Raw genomic sequence first — 9,480 nt, forward strand, 5'->3', positions numbered from 1 at the left:
GTCTGTGGTTCAAGAGGTGACATATGCTCCCGTCTCCAAACACACGCACACACACACACTCACACACACTCACACACACACACACACACACACACACACACACTCACACACAAGACTGACAGGGGCAGCTGCAGGTATCTGATCTTAGGGGAGAAAATGTGTAAAAAGAGAAGACCAAAGAGAACACAACAAGCTCATAACTGTGTTTGAAGTCTCGAATGACTTTCTTTTTCTATCTGTGTGTGTGTGTGTGTGTGTGTGTGTGCGTGTGTGTTCGCTCACGCAGACTTGCTCGTAAATTAGTTTTCACAGAATCTCCATGGTTACAGTCTCCTTGGAAAAAGGAACATTGCAATAATGTCCATGTAGTCAAATTTGTGTCATACCAACCAGTCCACAACTCTGGCCATCTCTCACAAACACATCCACAACTCTGGCCATCTCTCACAAACCCTGCTGCAGCCAGCCAGTGAGCAGCAGCCAGATTAACACACATTGGAGACAACTTAACTTCTGACCCCTGAACTCTTTGAAATCGGTAGAGCACTCCAGCAGAGCTGGTAAAGCGATGGTGGGGGAAGGCTCACATCACGGAGAGGCAGACAGGGTGGGGGGGGGGAGTTTGAAGAGCTGGATGGAGAAACAGGCCTACCGTGGAGAGAAGATGTGACAGCAGTGAAAGGAGAAAAGAGGAAGGGAGAGACAGAGAGAGAGAGAGAAAGAGAGAGGGAGAGAGGGAGCTTGCTAAAATAAAGAGAAAGGTTGGACAGAGAGCACATAGATGACGCTGAGATGAGACACTGAAGGGGAAAGTTGGAGAAGCTCGTCTGCTTGATTCACGTCATCTCAGAAGCATTTGAACCCATTCGATCTGAAGCAAAGGATCAGAAGCCTGAGTCACGCTATCAGCAAAGCGTCCACCAACCAGGACCCGAAGGACCCAGAAATGGAGATCTCATCATTCTGGGGAAATGTTAGAATTTTTGAAGATTAGTACTAAAGCATGCGCACACCGGCCTGGATTTTTTTTTAAGGCTGGAACTGCATGTAACCCATCAGTTTACCGCAATGTCCCAACCGTGGAGAACCACGGAAGTGCAAGAGGAAAGCAGACTTCAGCTTAAATGTCTGCATTACTGTCATTTGCATTTCTCATGTAACCCCAAATAGTTTCTTAACCTTGTGACCCTAAGATTCTCAGCTTCTTAGCGAGTACAATTCTATCAAAATTGCCCCGTAATTGTACTCATTACAAAGGCCAAACCAGTGCTAAATGAGACTGAGTGGGAAGGTAGCGAATCCCAATTCCTATTTCTGCTTAAATGATGAATACAATATTCACCAGGAAGACAAGATGGAGCAGTGTATCTGAGCCCACTGGGTGCTGGGGGGATGTCACATGACTCACCAGCGTCCCTTATCTTGAGTGTGTGATAGAGACCATAGCCTGGGACAGCATTCCTTTCCAAAAACGTCTCACCAGCTGAAAGCCGGCAACCGCGGTATGGGCAGAATGAAGAGAGAGAGGCTATGGTATGCCGCTCCTCTGGCCTGGCTGTGTGCACTTCAGCAGAAGACCGTGGTGAGCGTCTCTGCTGAGGGTCAGAGTAGTGAACAGTCTTCTGTGCCAGTCTATTGTGCTGAACGGAAGCTCCGTGACTCTGCAGCAGGACGTTCATTCGACCTTTGACCCTGTTGGGAAACTGACTGGAGTCCTATTAAAGGGATTTTTCTTCGGAGAACATAGCCTGGTGAATATCAACACTAGTGAACATTCCAAAGGACCTAAAGCTGTCTGTTCCAGGAGTGTGTGTCCATGTGGTGACGTCACACCGACCCAGCCATGAACAAGACCCTCCTGCTCTCTCTGCTGACTAGGTGCAGGGAGGCCATCTTGAAGGAACTGGAAGATAACCGCCAGACTCCCCATGGCAACCTGACGACTGTTGCCCCGACCCAGACGACGGGCACCAGCTGGGCAAGGCATTCCTACGACAACGCTTACTTCTACATCCTGTTTGTGATGTTCGTCTATTCCTTCTTGGCTCTGGCACTGTTCCGGAGCTTCATTGAACACGATAAAACCAAGAAGGACCCATACGAGGAGTTCATGGACCCGGATCACGCGTCTGCGCACAAATACGGCGAGGGCTCTGCTCAGGAGAAACTCGAGTTCGAGGAGGAGAACATTGTCTGAGCTGGCGAAGAAGCAGACGGCAGGCCTGCCAGGAAACGGCAGTCCGCGGGAAACTTCACACCGCGCCAATAACTTTTCACAACTCATCCTTCTCCAGAAAGGAGAAGTTAAGTTTTTATCCCTCGTATTGTTGTTGAAAAATGAAACCAGATGCAGGCATGGCAGCACGAGAGCTTGAAGCGGATGTATCGGGGCTAAAGAGGAAAAACTGAGCAGAGAAGGCAGCTGCAGTTATTTTCTGGACTGGAGCCACACTGAGGACAAACACTTTAGACTGTGAAGTGCCTTCTGCTTGTAGCAGGTTAACTGTGTAACCCTCCACTCACATGGAAGAAAACAGCATGTAGCAAGCAAAGTTTTGTTCCAGTGTACGGTTCCGTTATTCTCTCCCGGCCGCTTCAGGCGACTCAGACGCGTCGCAGTTGTTTGCGTTTTGCACGCGGAGCACTTAGTGCATTTTCTCATTGTCATTATTCACTGAACCACACTCGCGTGACTATGAGTTTTAAAGAGGTTTATCCAGTTTTTTAAACCGAGTGAAGCGAAGTAGAAGCTCTAAGGTTTCAGAACGGTTGTGTTAAGATAATGCGCCTCATGTACAACAGATTATGAAAGACATCCTTAATGCGAGAAACTGACGGGAACGTAACACCCCGTCTGGCCTATGACACACTGATCTGGTACTGATAGCGTGCACTGAGATCATTGCAAGACAAAATAGTGAAACTTAACAGCAAAAACATCAAATATAGAATTACTCATACAGTTGAATATAATTTAATTATTCAATTTCATGACTGCACCCAACCCTCCCGTGATTGCTAAAACGGACAACGTTTAGCACTATTAAAACAGAAGTCTTGGGTTTTTAAATAAAGCCTTATGTAAAGAAATCAGCGCCATCTAAGAAAGGGCAGCGACTTCTCTTCGCTTTTATATAAGTGCAGGCATGTTACAATTTATAAAGCACTTATTGTAATCTAGTATAATAAAAACATGAAACTGGATTCATAAACATTTTGTGATGATCATTATATTACACGTGTCATGTCTACACGCTACTGTTTTTTTTGTGAAGTTTGTGTAAACGTGATCTCACTTCCCCCGCTGGTTTCCTCCCGTGACCTTCAGGTACCCGACGGTGTTACATGCAATTGCAAGGCGAATTTACAAATTAACAAATGCAGTCACATTTGTTTGGACAAAATCAGAATAGTGCGGTAAGGTAATATGATGGTCTCAGCGGATGCGAGGATGGCAGATTTAATCAGACCGGGTAAGTCAGAAAACTGGGGCACGCGGTATGGGGTCATGCCGCGCGCCCAGCGCAATATGTCGAGCAAAACGGGGGAAAAAGGGTTTCTGATTTTGCCCTGACGTTGACCCCGCGTGATCTTAAGTTCTTAAACCAAAGCGGGATTGCGGGGGAGAGTGAACCTTAGACTTTATCGGTCTTGTGAATTAACGTCAATTGCGTCTAGCGGGATCTCTGGGATGCTTCTAATGAGAACATGCGGTTCTCATTTTAGCGGCATTCCGCCGGCGAGCTCATGAAAGCGGGGCAAAGCAGAGAAGGCGTAACCGGCAGACCAGCTCGTGCCGAGCGGCTCTGCCCCCTCTCCAGGGTGCAGGGTGCCATATCGCCTTTCATACAGCGCTAGCAAATCAAGCGCGGCGGTGGACGGTGGCGGAGCTCCCCCGGGACCGTTACGTCAAACCAAACGCCTGAAACGGGCCCGGCGCACCCGCGTGATTTGTGCGTAATGACAGCAGGGCTCGAGACCTGGAATGGTACACCGGTACCGCAGGGCTACACGAAGCTGGTTACGAAACGGACGACCAGAAGATCCTGCAATGGCCAAAGAAACTCCTGCTACATTTGATAAAATCTAAATTTTAATAGAAACTAATTTTTTTTTTTTTTTTTACTAACTGCTGCATTTAAACTGCGAGTCCCTTTATGAAATATTACAAAAGTTAGTGATTGCAGTTGCTTCATTAATATAACACGCGATCCCAGTGGAAAGCGGCGCGGCGCGGAGTCCAGTACGTGGTAACCTAAGCGCTTGCGCAATTAGCACGTGTTGCGATTTAGGCCGTTAAAGCAGCCAGGGGTCTACCCACGAGCTCCTCCGCGCGCCGTCCTGGGTCACGAGGCCAGTATCCTGACCCTTAACTCAATCTGTCCGTCCGCGCGCCTCGGAAGACACGTTGGAGGCCCGCGGGCTCAGGGCTGGACGTTCTCTTCTCTTTCATGTCTCTAAATTCAATTTATAGAAAAAGGAAAAGCCAACATGAATTAAAATAAAAGGAAGGATTTTCGTAGACTAGGCCATTTCAATTTAATTTAGAAACGGTACAATTTGGCTAAAATATACAAATAATTCAATTAGTAAACAACTCATAGAAAACAGAGGCAGAAGGGTTTAGTGGGTAAACAAACAGTGGGTACCAGGAACTGAAAAAGTCTGTAAGGAAAACACACATTAGTCGACGTTCATTTCAATGGAAGTCTCGTGACGAGGAGACACATGGTCAATGCGAACACCTGCCACCCTGTTCTGTAAACGTTAATGCTATGGGGCTTTAAGAGAACTCACTCTCTTAACCTGGTTAAAAGTAAAAAAACACCTTGCAAGTAATACATCCAGATTTCAGGTGTCTGTGCAGCCGAGCTCGCTCTGAGGGCTCTGTCAGTTTCTGCTCATGCCTGCGATCCTCAGGGTGCAGTCTTTACACATCTCCCTCTGCAGTATCTCCTGCACATGCACAGCAAGCTGAAATCACAAGGGAAGCAATTCATTCATTCATTCATTTGTTCATTTTCTTTTGTTCTGTTAGTCAGGTATGCACTCAGTAACTGAATCATATGGATGTGTCTGTATCAACTGGTCTTGCGAGGTATGAAGACAAAAAAAGAAATATTTCACCCATCCAACTCTGCAGAACTTCACAAAGCCAATCTGCTATTGGCAATACTCCCCCTTATCTTATGACCACTCCCATCTGGTATAGAGTCTTATCTTATGACCACTCCCCCTGGTATAGTCTTATCTTATTACCACTCCCCCTGGTATAGTCTTATCTTATGACCACTCCCCCTTGTGGTGTGCATGGGTCACCTACCTCCTGTAGACTCTCCGGTGTGACTTCTTCACTTGGCCTGGCGTTAACACACACACTCAGCTTAGATATCATCGTCCTCCTCTCTATAAGTATCACATCAGATAGTAAATAGGTAAGTAAGATAAATAAATTTCATGATAGACAGACAGACGTGTTTAGGCAAACTGTTAACCGACAGGGTAGGCACACCAAGCAATCTACTAATTAAATAATTAGCATCCTGATGAACTATTACTGTATGTATCAGTAGATGTATCCCATGTATTAACTAAGAGCAGTCTGATGCTACCTGTCTGCAAAGATGTCTTTAGGTCTGATACTCGTGTCTGATCTGAAGTCTGATCTGGGTTCTCTGGACTGGAGGACGATGTGCGATCAGCTGTGAGCTGCTGCCTGTCCGAAACTGGGTCTGATCTGGATGTCATGGTGTCCATAACTGCGTTGGAGCTGGAGATGATTTCTGCTGTGAGAGAGGAAATTAACTGATTGAAAGTCTTTCTTTTAATCTATACATAATTTAAATGGAATGAACAGAAGTTTAACTTTAGATAAAATGGATAGTTCTGGTCCTAAAAATGGACTGGCTGAGTCGTGCTGGACACCGGTATACAGTCTTCGACCGGGTTGTGTATTAACGCGAGCCTCCAGTGAACAGACTAATCTGTGTTGTTGTGGGGCTTAGGAACATAAACTCACCTGCTGGAAGAAGTGAATATTGTTAGCTAATAATAAAACTAAGTTATAACAGCTGGTTATAAAAGGAATAAACGTTGCAGCCAACGCTGTTTGATCACTGAGTAAACATTTGATCTGCAGGCGCCTGAGTGCTGGGCACGAGCAGCCGCACACCCGTGTAAGGAAGATGATGTCAATAAAAGCTTGTGATTGACTAAATACTGGGTTTGACTTTAAGAGTAAATACTGAACTTTTATTTCTAGTAACATTTCTCAAAGTAGTAGTTGGTAGAGAGTGTAGGAGAGTCAAAGTTATTGTACTTTTTGAAGTGACTGTAGAGCTTTACTTCACAGTAATGTGGGAAATATATAAAGTTTTATTTGTTAATTACTGGACCATGTGTTCCTGAAAATGAACATTGCTATGAATGTCATTATTTACATTTTTCAGTATCATAGTTCAGCAATGACTAATTAAATTTTTCTGCTAATGTAGTACTCAACAAGGCTAGTTATGTTTGTAGCAATTTTCATTGATGCGATTGTAGACACAGTACTTGAGGTTGTATCTGGTCTTGTCATGGTACCTAATTTAACTTTAATTCCTAATGACAAAAAAACAGCTTTTATTAGCTGGTTTATAAACAAAAATTTAAAAAGCCGCAGCTGTTTTAAAAAATACATTAAAGAAACACAATTATTTGTTTTAGCCCTCAAACTGATGAAGTTGGTTCTTGATGTAATTGTAGAATGATTTGGATCGATTGTCGTAAAGGCAGAAAATGATGTGTTGTTGCATTTTGATTCATTATTTAGGAAGTACTTAAACCCTTTATTAGTGACAGCATCTCAAATGACTGTCAGTGATGTTGTAAGCAAGACCTTTTGACTTTATATGTGTATATTTAAATTTTAGTCAAAAATATTTTATAATAATATTTTAATGTACAGGTTCCATCTTACCAAGGATGTCAGTAATGGTAGACGTTGGAGTTGCTGTCACAGATGTGGCTGATGGTAGACTCTCAGCAGGACTCACTGTACTAACTGCTGTGGTTTATATCAAACAAGCACACACACACATTTCATCTAATTATTAAAAAATGCTAGACGTCACAGGTGACCATTGCATAAACATTATTTGATTTTCTAGTTTAAATGTTAAAACATTTTTTTCCCCTGTATAATCCATACCAGGTTTTCGTGGTGTAACTATTGAAGTTGTTGAAGCGGTATCTCGTACTGCTCCAGGTGCTGTTGTAGCTGTTGAAGTTGTTGAAGTGGTATCATGTACTGCTCCAGGTGCTGATATAAATGCTGAAGTTGTTGAAGCGGTATCACATACTGCCCCAGGTGCTGTTGTAGCTGCTGAACTTGAAGAAGTGGTAACATGTACTGCTCCAGGTGCTGTTCTAACTGCTGAAGTTGTTGAGGCAGTAACATGTACTGCTCCACCTGCTGTTGTAGCTTCTGACATTTTTGAAGCTGTATCACGTACTACTGCTGTTGTAACTGTTGAAGTTGTTGAAGCTGTAACACGTGCTACTCCAGGTGCTGTTATAGCTGCTGAAGTTGTTGAAGCGGTATCACGTACTGCTCCAGGTGCTGTTGTAGCAGCTGGATTTGATGAAGTGGTAACATGTACTGCTCCAGGTGTTGATGTAGCTGCTGAAGTTGAAGAAGCAGTAACACGTACTGCTCCGGGTGCTGTTGTAACTGCTGAAGTTGATGAAGCGGTATCACGTACTGCTTCAGGTGTTGCTGTAGCTGCTGAAGTTGTTGAAGCGGTATCATGTACTGCTGCTGTAGCTGCTGAAGTGGTATCACATACTGGTCCACCTGCTGTTGTAGCTGTTGAAGTTGTTGAGGCAGTAACATATAGTGCTCCAGGTGCTGTTGTAGCTTCTGACATTGTTGAAGAGGTATCATGTACTGCTGCAGCTGTAACTGCTGAAGTTGATGAAGCGGTAACATGTACTGCTCCAGGTGCTGTTGTAGCTTCTGAAGTTGTTGAAGCGGTATCACGTACTGCTCCAGGTGCTGTTGTAGCTTCTGAAGTTGTTGAAGCGGTATCACGTATTGCTCCGGGTGCTGTTGTAGCTGCTGAAGTTGTTGAATCGGTATCAGGTACTGCTCTGAGTGTTGGTGTAGGTGCTGAATCTGATGAAGCGGTAATACGTACTGCTCCGGGTGCTGTTGTAGCCACTGAAGTTGTTGAAACAGTATCACGTACTGCTCCGGGTGCTGTTGTAGCCGCTGAAGTTGTTGAAGTGGTATCACGTACTGCTCTGGGTGCTGTTGTAGCCGCTGAAGTTGTTGAAGGGGTATCACGTACTGCTCTGGGTACTGTTGTAGCCGCTGAAGTTGTTGAAGCGGTATCACGTACTGCTCCGGGTGCTGTTGTAGCTGCTGAAGTTGTTGAAGCGGTATCATGTACTGCTCTGGGTGTTGTTGTAGGTGCTGGATCTGATGAAGAGGTAATACGTATTGCTCCGGGTGCTGTTGTAGCTGCTGAAGTTGTTGAAGCGGTATCAGGTACTGCTCTGGGTGTTGTTGTAGGTGCTGAATCTGATGAAGCGGTAATACGTACTGCTCTGGGTGCTGTTGTAGTTGCTGAAGTTGTTGAAACAGTATCACGTACTGCTCCAGGTGCTGTTGTAGCTGCTGAAGTTGTTGAAGCGGTATCACGTTCTGCTCCGGGTGCTGTTGTAGCTGCTGAAGTTGTTGAAGAGGTATCATGTACTGCTCTGGGTGTAGTTGTAGGTGCTGAATCTGATGAAGCGGTAATACGCACTGCTCCGAGTGCTGTTGCAGCCGCTGAAGTTATTGAAGCAGTATCACATACTGCTCTAGGTGCTGTTGTAGCTGCTGAAGCTGTTGAAGCGGTATCACGTACTGCTCTGGGTGCTGTTGTAGCTGCTGAAGCTGTTGAAGCAGTATCACGTACTGCTCCGGGTGCTGTTGTAGCTGCTGAAGCTGTTGAAGCAGTATCACGTACTGCTCCGGGTGCTGTTGTAGCTGCTGAAGCTGTTGAAGCGGTATCACGTACTGCTCCGGGTGCTGTTGTAGCTGCTGAAGCTGTTGAAGCGGTATCACGTACTGCTCCGGGTGCTGTTGTAGCTGCTGTAGCTGCTGAAGCTGTTGAAGCGGTATCACGTACTGCTTCAGGTGCTGTTGTAGCTGCTGAAGTTGTTGAAGCGGTATCACGTACTGCTCTGGGTGTTGTTGTAGGTGCTGGATCTGATGAAGCGGTAATACGTATTGCTCTGGGTGCTGTTGTAGTTGCTGAAATTGTTGAAGCAGTATCACATACTGCTCCGGGTGCTGTTGTAGCTGCTGAAGCTGCTGAAGCTGTTGAAGCGGTATCACGTACTGCTCTGGGTGCTGTTGTAGCTGCTGAAGCTGTTGAAGCAGTATCACGTACTGCTCCGGGTGCTGTTGTAGCTGCTGAAGCTGTTGAAGCAGTATCACGTACTGCTCCG

The 9,480-nt window shown here is 45.4% G+C and overlaps 1 long non-coding RNA gene across 1 annotated transcript; it reads right to left on the reverse strand.

Annotated features, from left to right (window-relative positions):
- Positions 1-4,578: 4,578 nt before the first annotated feature.
- On the reverse strand, positions 4,579-7,603 carry LOC145655846 (uncharacterized). Its single transcript, XR_014121739.1, has 5 exons — positions 7,193-7,603; positions 6,962-7,048; positions 5,613-5,786; positions 5,324-5,406; positions 4,579-4,974 (listed from the first exon to the last, which is right to left on the reverse strand). It is a non-coding gene; the product is annotated as an uncharacterized LOC145655846 (long non-coding RNA).
- Between the last annotated feature and the right edge of the window lie 1,877 nt (positions 7,604-9,480).

Source organism: Electrophorus electricus, unplaced genomic scaffold (genome assembly GCF_041902795.1).
Source record: "Electrophorus electricus isolate QZ-2024a unplaced genomic scaffold, ASM4190279v1 Scaffold368, whole genome shotgun sequence".
In the NCBI taxonomy this organism is placed as follows: Eukaryota; Metazoa; Chordata; class Actinopteri; order Gymnotiformes; family Gymnotidae; genus Electrophorus; species Electrophorus electricus.